This window comes from Amborella trichopoda, chromosome 8 (assembly GCF_054954075.1).
Source record: "Amborella trichopoda isolate Santa Cruz 75 chromosome 8, AtrichopodaSantaCruz75HAP2 v2.0, whole genome shotgun sequence".
NCBI classification, from domain to species: Eukaryota; Viridiplantae; Streptophyta; class Magnoliopsida; order Amborellales; family Amborellaceae; genus Amborella; species Amborella trichopoda.
In genome coordinates, this window is record NC_142343.1 from 44,307,326 (window position 1) to 44,325,203 (window position 17,878).

At 33.8% G+C, this 17,878-nt stretch overlaps 1 long non-coding RNA gene across 4 annotated transcripts; it reads right to left on the minus strand.

Annotated features, from left to right (window-relative positions):
• Positions 1 to 5,029: 5,029 nt before the first annotated feature.
• Positions 5,030 to 15,756, minus strand: LOC110007088 (uncharacterized). Of its 4 annotated transcripts, none has more exons than XR_016060866.1 (3): positions 15,055 to 15,570; positions 5,864 to 5,920; positions 5,030 to 5,461 (listed from the first exon to the last, which is right to left on the minus strand). It is a non-coding gene; the product is annotated as an uncharacterized LOC110007088 (long non-coding RNA). The 4 variants fall into 4 exon arrangements; XR_016060869.1 differs by lacking the exon at positions 5,864 to 5,920 and adding an exon at positions 11,455 to 11,593 and having other exon boundaries at positions 15,055 to 15,538; XR_016060868.1 differs by lacking the exon at positions 5,864 to 5,920 and having other exon boundaries at positions 5,030 to 5,405; positions 15,055 to 15,756.
• Between the last annotated feature and the right edge of the window lie 2,122 nt (positions 15,757 to 17,878).

A 17,878-nucleotide genomic window follows, 5' to 3' on the forward strand; every position in this document is an offset into this window, starting at 1 on the left:
GGTTAAGAATATGTAATTATAAAATTTTAGACTAAAAAACTGGTTCAAATCAAATAAATCTGTAAACTTATGAAAATCTTGAAAATAGATGGTCAAGACAATGTGTTGCAAGATGCATTATTTTTTAGACTTGAAATCTTTTTTTTTTTCATATTCCTATATCTAGATGTCGAGATGATTAATTGGAGAGTTATTGAACTTCGAAAATAGCTTTTTTATAATTGATTTTTTGGGTGCACCTTAATTCTTTACTCTCGAAGTTACCATCAATTGAAATTCCAGACGAAATTTTGGATGGCTCAGATTCCTTGGCCGGGGTGAAGGGCGATAAAAGAGATATATCAAGTAAAATTTGGACGGCTGAGATTATTTGTCGGACTGAAGGACAATAAATAAAAATATTAAATAAAATTTGGACGGCTCAGATTAGACAGATACTAATTAAGGAAAATTTTGGAAGCCTCATATTCTTGTACGGAAGTGGTGGATACAATGAAGAGATACATTAAGTCAGAGTGCGGTTTGTATAGGGCCTAGGCCATAAACAATCAAATTAGAGCCTACCTTCAAATAGTGTTCAGAAATTTGGTTTCACTATTGAAAATCTTTGTGATAGCCTTATAATATATTTTCATATTTATGAATAAAGTTTAAAGCTTCAAAAATAGTGTAGATCGACAAATCTATTAAAACTTGAAAATTTTGAAAACTGACGGTCTAAAAATGTGTTACAAAATACACTATTTCCAAAACTTGAAATCAATTTTTTTCTCATGTCCATGCATCTTGATGTCTAGATGATCAATTTGAAAATATTTGGGCATCAAAACAACCTCTTCTAGTGAAATTTTTGATGTAGGCTCAAATTTGATTGTTTAGAGCCTTGGCTCTATATAAATTTTCCCCATTAAGTAATGGAAAAAGTTTATATTATGTTGCAACATGTAGAATTACAGATGCACCTCAAAAATCCACCAAAAAATATTATTTTAATAATGAAAAGCCTTTTAATTGATCATCTCGATATTGAGATATAAGAATAAAAAAAATAAGATATTGATTGCAAGAAATAGTGCATCTTGTCAATTTTTAAGATTTCCACATGTTTATAGATCTACTGGATTTTAACTATATTTTGAGTTTAACATTTTATAATTAATTATGAAAATAGGTTTGAAGATAATTTTAAGAATTTTTTATACCAAAATTACATACTATAATATTTAGAGGTGCGCTTGTTTAAGGTTGCAACCTTATAGAAACCACCCTTAAGTAAAAATTGGACCGCTCCAATTCTTGGATGGAGTGATAGTCCGATAGATAATAAAGAGTACACACTATGATCTTAGGGGGAGCACACTGTATGTTTACTCCCTTGGGCAAAAAAACTTACTTTGGGGATCTCAAATTTTAGGAACCACCTAATAATTAATAAATAATTATCCTCAAAAAATAATTTGAATTTTGAGTTCTTGAACAATTAGATCTCGCCCTCTAAGAATTAGAGGGTCTCCATTCAATCGATGTATTATTTTTTTTAGGGAATGGTATAGTGTACAAGTATCTACTTATGATACAAAAAGGTCATACTTACTCCTCACCATCAGATGCGGAATCCGATGGCTTGGGATGCATAAAACAACTCGAGAAATTTTTCTTTCAGCTTTGAGTTTAGTCAATGACACATCCTTAGCCATTCAATTATACATCGATGCCCTTGTTCTATCCTCCTTATGTCGAAACATAACCAGTTTTATCATATACTCTCCATTTTTTCCAAACACATAGAGTGTGGTTTGGAATTGTTTTAAGGAAAATGGTTTGATAGGGTTGCACCCCTATTAAATTAAGTAAAGCCTCACCTCATAACTCATTGAAATTTTTTATTCAAGCAACCTTTACATCGATTATCTCGGATTGAACATTATGTTTATAAAAAAAACTTAGGCTTTAAAGCTCTAAAAATAGTATATATTGCAACAAATTATCTAGGCCGTCCATTTCACCTTAAAAATAAGTGTTTATCAATCCGCAAGATTTGTAACATTTTTTTAGTTTCAAATTTTATTATTGGTATTAAAAATTGATTTTAGAGCCATTATGGAGATTTCGGTTGCCGAAAGTGCTTTCTAAATAAGGATTTAAGGTGAAGCTTTATTTTGTTTTCATAAGGCCTAAGCCTTAAGCCTTATAAAAACTTCATCCTTTTTTGTTGAGGTATTGAGGTTAGTCTATGGTTTGATTCTTTGAAGAGGCATATCCCTAAAATTTGTGGAACCTCCTAGATTGCGTTTTACCTGAAGGAGTAAATCCACAATATACTCCCCTATGGGTACGAAAGCTTTTCCCTAAAAAGTATATATAAAGTAATAATAAATCCATATTGGACGGCTCAAATAATTGGACGGTCGGCTCAAATTATTGGATGGAGTGAAGGATAATATGTTAAGCAAATCGGGCGTGATTGATGCATAGAATAGCTTAGTAATAAATTGAATTGCTTATATAAACATTCAATCAGAGTGGCGCAACGGAAGCGTGGTGGGCCCATAACCCACAGGTCCCAAGATCGAAACTTGGCTCTGATAAATTATATATTTTTTTTTGTAAAATATTTTATAAGCAATATAAAACAAATAACATCAACAAAAATAAATGAATAACATTTTCTAAGTAAAATATTTTATAAGCAATATAAAACAAATAACATCAACAAAAATAAATGAATAACATTTTCTAAGCAACAAAAACTGAAAATAAATAAATAAACAAATAAATTTTCTAAGCAACAAAATCCATGTTTTATAAAATATTTTACAAGCAATATAAAACGAATAACATCAACAAAAACCGGAAATGATAAATAAATGAATAACATTTTCTAAACAACAAAAACTGAAAATAAATAAATAAACGGATAACATTTTCTAAGCAACAAAATCCATGTTTTAATATCTGTAAAAGATGATTTATTGAGTCGTTAGTGTTGTATAAATGATATTTTTTTTATTTCCGATGAAATCTATACGGGTCATTATTTTCTTGTAATATATTTTTTTGCATTTTTGTGGGAAATGAAAACCTATAATTCAACACTAATTTATAATGGAAAAAAGCTTCTATTCATTGGTCGTTAGTGTTGTAGTAGATAATATATATATATATATATATATATATATATATATATATATGCAAAAAAATAAATCAATCAAAATACCCTAAAAGCATTTTAAGGATATTTTGGTCAATTCATATTTTACGAATTATTTTTTTAATATTTTTATTAAGTGCACCTTGATGAGAATAATGAACGCTTAAAATTTAAAGTGATTTAAATTTGAGAAAAAAAAAATGAAAATAAAAATACACAATGAGATCGTGACCATCAGATCGTCCAGATTCAATCTAGGTTGTTGGCTAATATTGTTATGTAAGCAGCCTGGCTAACTCTATTTTCATATATATATTTTAGTTAGAAATAAAATCTATTTTATAATAACCATGAGAAAAGCTTCTTTGGGTCGTTATTTCTGGTAATAGGTATTTATTTTTATTGAAAATAAAATATATATTTTTCACAACCATTAGACAAGCTTTATGGGGTCATTACTTTTATAGTAAATTTATATTTTTATTGGAACTGAAATCTAAAAGTTGCCCTTGTCTACAGCATATATTCTATAAATTTAAGGTTATAGCCGCATGAGAGAGAGAGTTTCTCTTCTATTATGGAGGGAGGCAAAAATTTATATAAGATATCAACCTTATATTGTAAAAAGAATCTATTAAAAAAGAGTGTTCTATAGTTGAAAAATTCTCCAATTGATCATCTTGACTTCGAGATATATACAATAAAAAGAAGAATTTTAAATCTCAAAAATAGTGTATCTTATAATGAGTTATCTAAACTATTTATTTTAAAAACAATTCAAATATTTATAGATCTACTAGATCTAAACTATTTTTAAAATTAACAATTTCATAATTAGATATAAAAAAAGGGTTATCAAGCCATCATCAAGTTTATGACATCACAGCTACTTCTAACAAAATTTGGAGATACACCTTACCTTTTTTTTTTCTTTTTTTTTTTGAATGTTGCCTCATCTTTTTTTTTCTTTTTTTCTTTTTTTCCGTTTTCTCTTTGTTTGAGACCCAAATTTTGGGTAGGCAAACTTCAAGCGAGAATAAATTACAGCATTAAAGGCTAGAGAGTTTTTTTGGGTGAGTGAAAGGGCCCCTACCCTCGGTAAAAATTAATACGTAGTGTTGCAAATCATCAAGCACTATCCAATTAAGCCGCAGACAGCTCTTTTTCTAACATGAGCCGATGTTCAATGCGAGAGAGCATGAAATGTTTTTGGTAGGCAAACTGTAATTTAAAACAAAATACGAAGTTAGACTAGAGGCTTGGGTCCAATCAAAGTTCCAAGAATTAAAGCATGTGGCCGACTTGTTCACTATCAAGGTTTAAAAAAATGGATAGGTGATCAGATCGCCCACATGGATTTCTATCCAGTTTGGCTGATCGGCAATTCTGCCAAACTAGAAATTAAAAAAATTAAGGGGGCCAGCTCTGGCCATGGATCCAGACCGAACCCAGTTGGTTCGATTAAAAAAGAAAAAGTAGAGCCACTTCATATCGATTCTCTAACACTACTTTTAAACCCATCGATTTCCGATCTGATTTTTAAACCCCTCTATATCCCTACTTTTAAACCCCTTATCTAATTTTTATTTTATTTATTTATTTATTTATTAATATTTTCTCAATCACTTACTCAAACACGGTCCGAGTTGCCAATCTAGCAATCCGACACAGATTTATGACTGATGAAGAATTTGTCCCACCGTTTTGGATTTTGAAACACTGCTCTAACAGAACTAGCCGACCGGAATTGGCCGGTTTGTGAAAGAACCGGCCAATTCTCGATCTAAATCACCAATTTTTTAAACCCTAACAAAAACAAAGTCCACTCACTCAAAGCAACCGAGAGAAAATCAACCAAGTTTGTCAAATTTATGTATGTTTTTCCAAAAGAAAACTTACGAATGAAAATTTAATTCATGTCCAACCAAGAGGGGGTAACATACTTAAGTGCTCATTTAAATTGCCCATTCCATTATGAAACTCGTCTGTGAGTGAGAGAGAGACTGCACATTCAGATGCTGAAAGAGAGAGAGAAACTACACATTTAGATGGCTGAGAGAGAGAAAGACTGCACATTTAGATGGCTGATAGAAAGAGAGATTAACTGCACATTTAGATGGCTGAGAGAGAGATTAACTGCACATGTAAATGGCTCATTCCCATAAGGAACCTCTTTGCTCAGAGAGAGAGAGTAACTGCACATGTAAGTGGCTCATTCCCATAAGCAACCTCTTTGATCAGAGTGAGAGGTTAACTGCAGATTGAAATGGCTCATTCCCATTAGGAACCTCATAGCTTAGAGAAAGACGCCTGCACATAAACATATTATTCTACAGAAAATAATTTAACAGCACAGAAAGATATTCCGACATTGGCTGAGAGATAGATTTTCATAAGGCCTACTTTTAAAAATTGAAATCTGTATCAGGTTTCTTGACATTGGCAAAGAGAGAGATTGATACTTTTAAAAATTGAAATCTGTATCAGGTTTCTTGACATTGGCAAAGAGAGAGATTGATACTTTTAAAAATTGAAATCTGTATCAGGTTTCTTGACATTGGCAAAGAGAGAGATTGATACTTTTAAAAATTGAAATCTGTATCAGGTTTCTTGACATTGGCAAAGAGAGAGATTGCCGTAAGGTTTAATTGTAAAAGTCAAAATCTGTATCGGGTTTCTTGACATTGTGTATCCTTCGGTAACATGACATACCGGTTCTTGCGAACTGCATGCATCCGAGCTTCTTGACAAATCACAGCTATCTGCACACTGTCAATAAAGCATGGATTTTCAAAAGTGATTGTACACAATGAGACCATTTACTTTTGATATAAAATGGTCACAATTACTTATAACCATCTGATGTAGAATCTAATAGCTTGGGTGTGTCACAAAGTTCGAGAAAATTTTTTTGAAAGTTTGAGCTTAGTCAATGGAATAGATGTAGCCTCGTAAATTTACATCCAATGATAAAAATTAGTTGTGACCACCCGGTACCAAAGGTTAATAGTCTCGTTGTATAACTTTCCTTTTCAAAAACAAATTCCATCTGCTTTTTTCCTTGATGGATTCAATTGATACGAAGTAGTCCTAAGAGAAACAATGAATCCTATCATAAATTTAGAATTTTAAATACGAATTGTCGCCTTTTCCATGATTAAGCATCGTATACTATTAGTCTATCACAAAATGTTCCAGCGACTCAAATTCATCAGGAAATCCACTCATGATTCATCCGTTTCAAATTTTTCTCAAGTTCTTTCCCCTTTCTTTCTTATTAGAATGTCATATACTATACACTGTAGTCCCTCAATCGCAATTCCGATCTAAATGTTTTAGTTAATCCTGTATTATAAATTGGATTAAATTGAATCATGATTGATAGAATAGATTATTATGAGAGTAATCACTACAACATTTATTTATTTTATGGAGAGGTTTGTATAAGTTGCCCACCTTATACAAGAAAGACGCACCTCTACGATTTGCTCAAACATGTAGTTCCGGCATCAGAAACCTTACAATGGCTTGAAATCCATTTTCAACCTTAATTATTAAATTTAAAAATCCAAAAACATTACAGATCAAGCAGATCTATAAAAACTTAAAATCTTGAAATATATGGTCCAACTAATTTGTTACAAGATGCACTATTTTTAGGACTTGAAATTCTATTTTTTCTTAATATCCATACCTCTTTGAGATGATCAATTGAAAAGTTTTCCTACTTCGAAGCACTCTTTTTTACTAGATTTTGAGGTGCATCGTGTTGGGCTCACCCAATTAGAGCCTTCTCACACGATGCACACAGGGGAACGTGGATATGTGGGACACAAAAATATACCAAAGTCAATGTGTGTATGAGTGGGAAAAACATGCAAAAAATAATAACTTACTGACACCGAGATTTTATGTGGTTTATCTTTTCAGACTACGTCCACGGGAGAAAGAGACGAATCCACTATTAACTCAACGATTACAATAGTCTTCTAAGAAACAAATTTTCTTGTGATCATTTATTTCTTCTAGAGACTTTCTCTCTCTAGTTTTTCCCTCTCTCAAAGACTTTTTTTTTTTATAGAGGCTTTCTCTCTTCAAAAGAAAATATTTCCTTTCGCTCTTTTTTCTTCTCTTCTCAACAAAAAAAGGCTTAAAAAGAAAATCACTGGCTCTCTTTTACATTTTTCTTATCTCTAAAAAGAATGATAATTTTTTCTCTGTTCTTCTTCTCTCTCAGAAAATGATAACTTTCTCTCTCTTCTCTCTCAAAGAATGATAACTTTCTCTCTCTTCTCTCTCAGAGAATGATAACTTTCTTTCTCTTCTTTTTCTTATTCTTCTCTGCAAAAGAAGGATTAATGTATTTTTCAATATACCAAGAAGAGCCCACACAAAGAAATGGCCCAAGAGAGATGCACGTCAAAAAATGGCCAAAGAGATGTGACTTTAGGTAAAACCCCAAAAGTAAAACACAACCCACCCTGAGGGCCTTTTATGATGTATTCTCTCTCTAGAATAGATATGGTGAAATCTTTAAACACCATATTTATCCGTATTTCATCTCATGTGATAACCATATGAAGAGATCACTTTAGAGAAATCAACAACCTCCTACGTTTTTGCCTTTGTATGAGTCAATGGGATAATGACAATTATGGAAAGAATATCTTATAAGTTCCTAAAAGGTAGTTCATCTCTATCTCTTTTCAGCTAAGAGATAAGATGATTTCTCTACCTATATCTATCAATCACGTGAGACTTCTCATTTTCATGGGATAATCACTTGGTTAATAAGTCATCATTTTTTTACTTTCTAAAATTGTCTTTTTCTAGTTAGGCAATTTTTATTGGTGGCCCTTCCTCATAAGATGAAGGCCAAACAATTTCCCCCTCTAATCTTAGGAGGGAGGTTTCCCTTTGCAGGTGCTCAAATGCCACCCATGTCAGCCATGCTTCTTCATCACTCTTGTTGTCTTTGGCCAAGGTGACATTATATTCTACAAACTCCTGTTGGTAAGGATTTTCCCTAGTTGCAACAGTTTTTCACTCTTCTGCAGCTTAGAACGTCATACAACAACTCCCCTACAAAAGTAATCAATTATCTCGATATTGATTTCTTGGAGTCCAATTCTCCAACCATGTCTTCATCTGTGTACCATTGTAACACAGGTTTACCTCCCCCAAAGTATAAACACACTTTGGATATTCCTCCAAGATATCTAAATATCCAATTTATTATTGCTCAGTGTTCCTTGTCAAGATTAGCAATGAGTCTGCTCACCACGCTTCCGCTGCATGTGTTTCCTACGGCTGACCCATAAGGATCTTCTTATCTATCTTCCTTCTTCCTCTTGGTTGAAGGGATCTTCTGACTTGCCTTTCGGCAACTTTACCAAGTCATAGGTGTGATTCTTATGCAAGGGTATATCTCATCTTGCATAGCTTTAAGCCACATCCCTTTGTGTTTGTCAACCTAACTTCCTGGTAGATTTTTGTTCCACCCCTTTCAGTGTATAGGACATACTCTAATGCGGGGTAGGTGGTAGAGGGTTTATGTCCCCTAGAGGACCTTCTCAGTTCAACTTTAAGAGGAGACACTTATTGAATATGCTACTCCCCATGTTCCCCGAAACTGGTATATCAACTCTTTTGACCCATCCTCTTGTTTCACTTCTCCCCTGTCTTCATTTACTGCGGTGGGAGGAACTATGACCAGTTCTAAACCATTAAAGATTCGTGGCGTTACGCCTTCTTCACGTTTTCAATAGTAAGGTCTTCCTGAAAGACCATATCCATACCCCGATCACCTTCCTGTTCTCAGGATCGCATAGCCTATAGCAGAACTCTTCATCTGAGTACCCTAAGAAGATGTATAGGAGTGCTTTCTCATTTAACTTTGATCTTTGTTCTTTGGGCATGTGTACCAATGCCTCAAACACCATCAAGTGTGAATAAGAGATGTCCTTTATGGTCCAAACTCAATCTGGGATCTAACCATCTAGAGGAAACAACAGAGAACGATATTAGGTAGCATGTTGTGAGGACTGTTTCTCCCCAATACGGCTTGACGGTGGATAACATGCTCCTAACTCTGAGATACTTTAGCAGCTTGTGTATCTCCCTTTCTACCTTAGCGTGGAAATCTTGAAAGACCTCAAACACCTGATCTTTTGATTTCACCCATACCTTTCATGAAGCATCATCAATGAAGGTGACGAGGTATGATGCGCCACAGAACGACTTGACATCCATGGGACCACACACATCTGAATCCACCAGATCCGAGATTTCCTTAAAGTCCTTACTGGAGAAAGAGATTCAATGTTGTTTGCCTAGAAAATAGTGGTAACATGGGGTTAAAGATACATACATCTCTCTTACCCACAGTCTTTGAGGAACCGCTGTTCCCCATCTTCACAGAGCCAAAATCTAACGCTCTGTAAGAAGCAAAATAGCATCTCTATGGAGTAACATGAAACGATGCTCCAGTACACAAGACGTAATACTAATGCACCCTTCACCATTGTTGGGTGTCCCATCCCATGAGGGAGGGACACTAATAAAAATTGCGTAAGTAGAAAATGGCAAGTTTGGAAAAAAAAAAAAAAAATTTATTGACCAAGTAATTATCCCACGAAAATGGAAAATCTCACGTAATTGATATGGGTAGAGATATCCTCTTATCTCTTAGTTGAAAAGAGATAGAGATGAGCCACCTTTAGGAGGTTATGGGATATTCATTATAAAATTGTCATTATCTCATTGACCAATACAAACGTAAAAACGTAGGAGGTTGTTGACTTCTCTAAAGTGATATCCTCATATGGCCCCCACATGATATGAGATAAGGATATATATGGTGGTTAAATATTCCAATCTATCTATTCTAGAGAGATAAAACACATCATAAAAGGCCCTCATGTGGGTGGATTGTATTTTCCTCTTGGGGCTTTAACCACAACCACCTCTCTTGGGCCATTTTTAGGTATGCATCTCTCTTGGGTCATTTCTTTGGGCGGATGTTTCTTTTTAGTGCATTGAAAAATACAAGAAGCCTTCATTTGAAGAGAAAAATAAGAAAAAAGATAAAGTTATCATTCTCTTAGAAAGAAGAAGAGAGAGAGTTATCCTTCTCTGATAGAAAAGAAGAGGATAAAAAACTATCCTTCTTCTTTAAGAAAAGAAGAAGATGAAAGAGAGTTAGTGATCATCTTCCTAATCCTTTTCTTTGTTGAGAGAAAAAAGAGAAAACATTTTCTTTTAGAGAGAGAAAGCCTCTAAATAGAAAAGAAGTCTCTGAGAGAGAGAAGAACCTTAGAGAAAGAAAATCTCTTTTTTAGAGATCAGTGATCCCTAAAAAGTTCGTTTTTGAAAGGCTATTGTAACCGTCGAGTTAATAATAGATTCATTTCTTTCTCCCGTGGACATAGCCTGAAGTTCAGATATTCTATCACTAAATACCATCATTTTATCACTCTCTACTTCTTTGGTTAAGAATAACAATCTCTCCACTCTCCACCCTCTCAGTGTTAAAAAATGCGGACCGCCCAACGCCTAGGCGGTCCAAAAGGCCTGGGCCCATCGCCCAAGCCTAGGCGGTAGTCCTTGGGTGGCCGCCTAGGTGGTACGGAACCTTGTAACTTTGAAATTTGACAAAATAGCTTCTTCCTTTTTTTAATAATAGTTCAAAAGGATTCCTGGTGCATTTCATACAATTGCTCTTCATTGTACTAAATGAAGTGCAATGCTCAAGCATATTTTTGTCGGGAAAGAGTCCTCTACGTTTTGAGCACACTTTTGTTGACTTTGAAAAGTTTTAAAAGGAAGCATAGCATATCATAGTTGAGTTCTGCATTTAAAAGCTAGCAATAGCATTTACAGAAAATCCTCTTGACATGTTTTTATCATTCCCTAATAGCTATAGATTTTGAAAAAGGGTCAAAAATATTTGGCACCAGAAAAAATGAGATATCCATGAAAGTTTGTAAAACTGTAAGATTTTGAACAGGCAAGAGTATTAAATTCTGTCCTGGTGCAGACTCCAAATTCCAAACTTTTAAAATAAATAGACCCTCATAATATTAAACACGATCACCCAAAGCCCTAACTGCATTCATACGCCCAAAAAATACATACATAAATACAAGCAAGTACCCCAAAAACCTGGTCATTATATAGCAGAAATAAGTTGCAAACTTCAAAGAAATATCATGTTCCCATCAAAAATGTTAAATATCAGTCATAGTACAAGCATTTAAAAAATCTAAAAATAAAATAAAAGAAAAATAAACAAAGCATATTACCAGAAAAGCTCGGCACGGAATATTGAAGCACCCAACATAAATAGGATTGGAGCGGTACCATGTCAATGACAGGATGGAGTAAAATCGAATATATGCCAAAATAACAGGTCCTTGCAAAACATTGGCCAGATATTACCTTCTGGAGAAAAGGAGGGGAAGGGGGGGGGGGGGGGGGTTGTTTCAAATTTGATGCCATTTGGTTCATATAGAGGTGATAGCAACATGATATTCATGAAAGCCTATGCCTATTGCTTATGATACAAGGATGAACAAAGGTCTCGATGATTTTGTAGGCTAACATATGCAGATAATTGCACAAGCTTAGAATACCAGTGATGACAAAATACAATATTGATACAGATACCAGATAGTTGCAAAAAAAGGCTCCAATCAAAACTCACCCATGAAAATCCTATAGAAGCTCCAAGGAAGACTTATATCCAATGATTTCCTGCCACAACTCATTTGCATCTCAACATTTAGTTAAGTACAGCAAGCATTTGCAGCCCTCTTGGATTTCATCTTATTCAACCCAAACCTTTGAGCCTGTGACCCTAGAAAATCTAGCAAGTACCTTCTCTCCAAACCCTAGGTTTTTCTCCATTGGAGAGAGACTTCTGTTTTTTGAAATCTCTAGAGGAAAACCTAGAACAAGGTTTCTTGTTAAGTTTCATAACGGATACCTGATCTATCGCCAACTTCCAAGTTACTCTCCCATGAACTTTTTATCCAGAATATAGTCACCTTTAAAATTCTTCAGAAGCCCAAAACAGTCTATAGTGAGTTCTTTAAATACACGCTTTGGTTAGGAATCAGAAAAAAATACTTGGCTTAGAAATTCCATTCAAAAAACTTCAAGATTTTCTACTCTATATTTTCTATAATATTCTGGAACTGTTTAGAAGTTTATGCATAAACAAAACCTTTTTATTGATGGCATAAAATGAACTTTTGGGTTTTCCAAAATACCCAAGCTCGTACAAAAGTTTCTTATCCCCTGTATATCCAATTTAAGAAACATGTTCCCAATCCCTAAGTTTCTAAATTATCCATTTCAGAAATTCTTCCAGAATTCCTTGTTCCCAAATTTTCTTGTAACTTTAAAAATTTCCAAGTAATCTCCATGTGTTTCTTACTTAATTATGACATGATTGATTCAAATTTAGACCATATATGTACCAATGAACTCTGAGCAAACTCCATTAAAACGCATTTTTTAAGGGTACTCCAATTTTTTAATAAACATTTTATAATGCATGTCTTCCAAAATGCCTTAAATTTCCCTTGCTCATTGTTTTATCCCTTTGTAATGTCTAACTGGATATAACATCCTTTGAGCACCAACATAGTTGCATGAAGGTCAATGTGTTTACCACTCATTCCCCGACATGCATAAACTAAATACACACATATATACCCTTTTCTCAACTCCGTTCTTCTAGCCAACTCCAAATTAATCATATTCTTTTCCTAGACAATTTTATGACATTAGCCTTTTATTGACTCATTCTTTTGACCCTGCCTTTTTTTAACAGAGTTAATACAGTTGTCCTTGCTGTGGATACATTGTCATCACACATATTTCTAATTGTGTCCCAATCACATCCCTACACCCAACATCTAAGCAAGAGCTGCAAGACTACATATGTCAGAATCACCAACCCTTAGATACAGCACAAAGACTAACATCTAACAAACAATCACAAAGATAACATCTAATTGACAAAAGAAGCTGTGACTCAACTTATAACATTGCTTATGCAAGGAGATCTAATATTTCTTCCTTCCTAGACTTATCTTATGGATGGTTCCCTGGCCCTTCTCATAAGACCAGTGTAATTTAGAGGTTTTTCCCTTTAGCATTCTTTTGACATGTATCATGGCAGAAGAGAACCAAAATCATCATAGAAGTGAGGTAACACAGTGCTTAATCAAGACTAAGTATCCACCGTCTCATGAAAACTTGTTCAAGTTGCGGAGTTAACAATTTACAGGGAAAGAAAAAACACAACAAGATGTGAAACGATGTACCACACATGCACGTGTTGTTAGGAATTTTCACGGGGCAGTCTAGGTGAGGTGCCTTCCAGCAACGTGATCTCCAGGCTGCACCCAGGTACCCCCACCAAAACGTGGACTACATTTGACTATTACAATTTCAAAGGAGGAGGAAGATGGCACTATGTAAAATGTTTGACATCTACTATTTCAAAGGAGGAAGATGGCACCAAATGAATTTATAAAACCTATAAAGTTAAGCTTAACTTCGATGGAACTACCTTATAAAGTCATAATGAGGGGGGGACTAGTTTTTGTAGGCCAGCCTTAGACCTCGAGGATTTCTAACTCCACCAGCATAAAAAGTAAAAGATATCTTGATTGCAATGTAATTCTTTTTTGAGCATTAGTCTAAACCTCTATCAGTGGAGGGAGGTAAATGAATGCTAATAAATGGAAAATGCAGGAGAGAGAAGCAACATGAAGGATTTTTGGAGATTTATGATATTAGTAATCCATCCAACAACTCCATCATAGCCCAAGAGATGTCAATCGCATCTCTATCCCTGGCTAGAGGGGAACTTAAACTAGGATCTAAATATTGCAAACATTTACTCTTCCCTAAATATCATAGTGCATGAACCGTACTCATACCCTTGTATTTATACCGCTTTTTAATTGAATAAGAGTTACATTTACTCTGTTTAAAGGTACACAAAAGCAAGTGAAAAGAAAAAGGCAATTAGTGAAGCAAAAGGGGAAATCTCAATGATCAAGTATCATCCACACATACACAAAACCATAAATTAAAGAGAAAGGTTAGCCTAAGGCTGTGGCTAAAATCCAGCAAGAATCGCAGTTCTGGCACCCAAAAAGCATCAAACCTATCACTTCGACTTCACATTCATGTATAAAAAATGGATTTCAATCCCTAAAAATACCATTCTTGTAACACATTATCTAGCTTGTCCATTTTTAAGGTAGAATTGCCAAATCTGCACCATCCATGGAGCTACAAATTTCATAATTAAGGGCAGAAATTGATTCCCAAGCCATCCTAAAGGTTTCCGGCAGGAACCTGAATCACAATTACATTCTAATGCTAAGACATTGGCCATCATCACTACGAGCTTGATTTGAGCATTAAAGTGAAAATCTAAAAACCAACAAAAAACAAAAATGAAAAGAAATAAAAAATAAAAACCATTAGCGCTACAAACCGTGTTCCTTACCAAATTTACACAATATGCTCATGATGTGCTTTTAATTGAGTAAAATTATTTCTTATCTTAGAAAGAACTGAAAACTCTTGAAGTCAATATACATAATAAACATGATCTAAACTAACAAATTAATACAATGCAGCCCTAGAATTCAGAATACACAAATAACAAAGGAACATTAATCCTAAACAATACAAACCTTGCAATTCAACACATAAACATAAGTAACAATAACTATTTCCCAACAAGAAAAGCAAATACAGGCCATGGAATTCATCGCATCGATAATAAACAACCAATCTATTCCTCACAAGTAAATATCCAAATGCTAGGGCTCAAATACGCACAATAATTAAAAAATTAAAGACAAAACACTCACATTATACGTGACATCCGGCTTCTCAGACTGCCCTAGATGAGAGATACTAGAAACGGCCTCCGGAGGAAGAACGTCAACGAGCGCATTCGAGTGCCGATGCAAAGCCACGGAGGCCGAAGGCTTCAAAAGCTCACGATTAATAGTGCTCAATATCCTCACATGGTAAACTCGAACCTGTAGTCGATCCGACGATCCAATTTTTCTGGTCCACCATCTCCATGAACTGGCCTATAACCAAGGGCACAGACTGTATCCTCTTGACCTCTTCCTGAGCCCTCAGGAGCTACCTTTTGAGGTTCTTCTGCTCATCTTTCACGCACTCCTCTTGAATGTCGATGAATTCAAGCTGGCGTTGCAGAGATTTGAGGCGAGAGTAGAGATCGTATTCCTCTGAATCAGAGGGTTGGGAATTAGCGGGGAAGATGAGAGGAGGGCCGGAGTCTAGGGTTTTGAGCCCGCCATTGGTGAAAACTGAAAACACAGTAGTACGAGAAAATGGCTGGTTTCTTTTTGAATGGGGAAGTTGTTCTTGATAAATAAATGGAGGTTATTCAATAATAATTCTCTCAAATAAGTGAGGAAATTGTTTTAAAAAACGAGAAACATCTCGACATCGACATGTATAAATATACACGAAAAAAAAAAAAAAAAGATTTTGCTAGTGCATCTCTACGTTTTCAATATCTCTATATTTTTAATATTTTCATTTGTGTATAGATTTACTTAAATTTTAACTATTTTTAAAGTTTAAAATTTTATAATTAAATATAAAAATAGATTTTTAAATAATCTTAATAAATTTTACACGAATATTATATGTTACGATAAACTGTGGAGGTTCTTATTGGATGGTTTAAGGTTCAACCTAAACCGCACCGCCGAGGTCCTAAACAAACAAAGTAAGGCAAACTTCCAAATAGTATCACAAGGTGTTGTTTCATTAATGGAAATCTTTGTGATGCCTTAAAAAGTTGTTTTCATCTTTGGTTATAAAATTTAGAGTTTCAAAAATAATGTAGATCAAGCATATCTATGAATGCTTAAAAATCTAAAAAATTGACGGTCCAAAAAATGTATTACAAGATGCACTATTTCAAAGACTTGAAAATCCATACTTTTTCATGTCCATACATCTTGAGGCTGATATGATCTATTTCAGTATTTTTAAGCATCGAAACAACTTTTTTTAGTGAAATTTTTAGTGTGCTTTAATTTGATTGTTTAGGCCCTCTTACTTATATAAACTTTTTCCATATTTAATAAGTTTTTGCCAAATTTTCCATCAAATCCAATAACAATGTTTGCTCCGTTGTTGATAAACAAATTATACATTAGATTGATTGAGAGGGAATAAAATGAAACAATAACAATAAAACTAATCTGAATTATATTGACAAATATCAAGGGCTTCAAAATAATTATGGTTAAAAAAATACTCTCAGAATAGGATTATAATTAATGAAAACATGAAAATGGAAAATTTTGAAATGGTGGTCCATCCAAATTGTTGTGTTGTATACACTAATAAAATCACACCGGTGAAATCACACGACATTTTAAAATAAGTGATTTTGAGTTCGTAAAGGCCTAAATCTTGAAATTTACTAAATAGATGGTCTAGATTCATTGTTGGTAGGGAACCCACTTGCTTAAATCATTAGTTGACATTTAATCTCTCTTGCCCTTTATAATGAGAGAATAATATTTTAGCACAACTTGGCCTATTATTTTGACATTTGAAGCTGCTTTGGTAGATTATTTTTCACATATATGGTTGGTTTGCAAGGTTCTAGTTTTCATAAATGTCCAAATAGCGTAGAGTAATATTAGAGAGAGGTTAGTTTTTTTTTTTTTTTTTGGGTAATTCAACAAGGGAATCACATGTTTAGAGAAAGATATTAGCCTCTTTTTTTTGGGGGGCAAGGGCTAGGGCTGGGGCAGGGGCGGGGGGTGGGGGCGCTTAATTTAGTTAGTTTTTTTCAAATAATTAGGAGCTAGTTTATTAAAGATGTTAGTGATGCGGTGTCAGTAAGAATGAAAACCACAATGTAGTATAATGTGTGTTGTGTGGTGGGGGAGGGGGACCCAACCCCTTTCTTATCAAAGATTTACGTTGGGATGCTGACTCATTTTGGTAAAGAGAAAATTACATGTATATCATCCTCATAATGTATTACGTTTGGGATTATATACAATGATACCATTTATCTTTAATATAAGAAAGTCGTAATTACTAACAACCATCGGGTGTAAAATTTGATAGCTTGGATGTGTCACAAAGTTCAATAAAATTTATTTTGAAATTGAAGCTTGGTCATGGAATAAATGCAACCATCTAATTTCACATCCTATGGTCAAGATTAATTGTGATCATCTTATACCAAGCGTGCATAGTCTCATTGTATACTTTTCTTTTATGTTATTCTAAATTTAACTAAACTTTTTCTCATATTACATTTATACCCTTTATTTCATTTTTTTAAATAGTTATTATGCCCATATTTCAGGTATTTAAGATTCAAAATTTGACAATTGTATTATTATATAATTGTTTTTAAAAATTTTAAATATTGAAAATCCAAAAATTATTCTAAAATCCTCGATCCCATATCAAATGTTGAGCTCAAAATATTTTCGGATTTTCAATATTTTAAATTTAATTTTTTTTTTGGGAATTTCAAAAACATTTATTGGGGATGCCCCAAAATATTTTCGGATTTTCTTTTGGGAATGCCTAAAATTTTTCGGATTCTCTTTTGGGGATGCTTAAAATTGGGTAATTTTAGAAAGTAAAAAAAAAAAAGAAAATGTTTGTATGAATGTA